The sequence below is a fragment of the Pongo pygmaeus genome, chromosome 6, assembly GCF_028885625.2.
Source record: "Pongo pygmaeus isolate AG05252 chromosome 6, NHGRI_mPonPyg2-v2.0_pri, whole genome shotgun sequence".
Classification (NCBI taxonomy): domain Eukaryota; kingdom Metazoa; phylum Chordata; class Mammalia; order Primates; family Hominidae; genus Pongo; species Pongo pygmaeus.
In genome coordinates this window covers 54,080,557-54,082,706 of record NC_072379.2, presented here as the reverse complement: position 1 = coordinate 54,082,706, position 2,150 = coordinate 54,080,557, and the positions used below count along the sequence as shown (strand labels likewise).

The 2,150-nt window shown below is 45.8% G+C and overlaps 1 pseudogene; it reads left to right on the top strand.

The window, feature by feature from the left end:
- Positions 1–554: 554 nt before the first annotated feature.
- On the top strand, positions 555–1,539 carry LOC129040971 (ADP/ATP translocase 2-like; annotated as a pseudogene).
- Positions 1,540–2,150: the final 611 nt, after the last annotated feature.

Here is a 2,150-nt window from a genome sequence, read left to right as displayed (position 1 = left end):
CCATTGCATAGAGAGTCATGCCTATCTGTCCTAGCCTTGCAGAGCTACTTGAATGAGAATGTGAGTGCACACTTTCCGAGTTCCAGGCCACCCACTTTGTCAGTCGATTGCGCAAAGTAGCTGGGTCCCACTGCTCAGGTGATAGCACTCTCACTAGACTCAGTCATCTCATTCCTCCCTAATGGCATCAGGGTTATTCATGGAGTTTCAAGAATTCCTCAGGACACAACCTCGATTTGGCTTTAAACCAGATAGGAAGTCCACTTTTCTATCAAATGTCACTGACCCATGATGAATAGATTATCAAAACCATGAAGGTAAAAAGTAATTGATTTAGGCATTTTTATTTGTTAAAAGAATGGAAATATTTTTCGCATTATATTTTGGTTTTATCTTGAGCAGTCAAGGAAGAGAGATTGGGAAGTTATAAAGGGACCTGAGGAAAAAAATGAAGCTTTGGAATTTGACAAAAACTAATATTGTTTCCCTGCAGCCCTGGCGTCAAAGCCAGTTCCCGGCCCAGTCCCGTCCTGCAGCAGCCTGCCGCCTGCCTCCTCTTTCCTTTCAACATGACAGATGCCGCTGTGTCCTTCACCAAGGACTTCCTGGCAGGTGGAGTGGCAGCAGCCATCTCTAAGATGGGGGTAGCGCCCATAGAGAGGGTCAAGCTGCTGCTGGAGGTACAGCATGCCAGCAAGCAGATCACCACAGATATGCAATACAAGGGCATTATAGACTGCATGGTCCATATTCTCAAGGAGCAGGGAGTCCTGTCCTTCTGGCACCGTAACCTGGTCAATGTCATCAGATACTTCCCCACCCAGGCTCTCAACTTGGCCTTCAAAGATAAACACAAGCAGATCTTCCTGGGTGGTGTGGACAAGAGGACCCAGTTTGGGAGCTACTTTGCAGGGAATCTGGCATCAGGTGGTGCCGCTGGGGCCACATCCTTGTGTTTTGTGTACCCTCTTGATTTTGCCCATACCTATCTAGCAGCTGACGTAGGTAAAGCTGGAGCTGAAAGGGAATTCTGAGGCCTCGGTGACTGCCTGGTTAAGATCTACAAAACTGATGGGATTAAGGGCCTGTACTAAGGCTTTAACGTGTCTGTGCAGGGTATTATTATCTACCAAGCTGCCTACTTTAGTATCTATGACACTGCAAAGGGAATGCTTCCGGATCCCAGGAACACCCACATAGTCATCAGCTGGATGATCACTCAGACTGTCACCGCCATTGCTGGGTTGACTTCCCATTCATTTGACACCGTTCGTTGCCGCATGATGATGCAGTCAGGGCGCAAAGGAACTGACGTCATGTACACAGGCACACTTGACTGCTGGAGGAAGATCGCTGGTGATGAAGGAGGCAAAGCTTTTTTCAAGGGTGCATGGTCCAGTGTTCTCAGAGGCATGGGTGGTGCTTTTGTGCTTGTCTTGTATGATGAAATCAAGAAGTATACATAAGTTATTTCCGGGGATTTTCCCCCCTGTGAACAGTCATGTTGTATTATATAACATATCTTGAGCATTCTTGACAGACTCCTGGCTGTCAATTTATCAGCAGCAACTATTTACTGGTTGAAAATGGGAAGCAAGTTGGGTGCGGTGGCTCACACCTGTAATCCCAGCACTTTGGGAGGCCGAGGCGGATGGATCACGAGATCAGGAGATCAAGACCAACCTAGTTAACACGGTGAAACCCCATCTCTACTAAAAATACAACAAATTTGCCAGGCACGTGGCATGCGCCTGTAATCCCAGCTACTCAGGAGGCTGAGGCAGGAGAATCCCTTGAACCTGGGAGGCGGAGGTTGCAGTGAGCCGAGATGGCATCACTGCACTCCAGCCTGGGCAACAGAGCGAGACTCTGTCTCAAAAAAAAAAAAAAAAAAGAAAAAAAAAAAAAAAGAAAATGGGAAGCAATAATATTCATCTGACCAGTTTTCTCTTAAAGCCATTTCCACGAGGATGGTGATGGTACTCAATTATATTTTTTATTTCATTCACACCTGATAAATAACAAATTTGGAGAAATAAAAATATCTAAAATTAAAAAAAACTAATATTGTTTGTTTGGCCTGGGAAGGGATGGGAGACAGGGCAAGAACGAGTGGTGCACAACCCAGATTTTTTTAAAAGGTAACATTG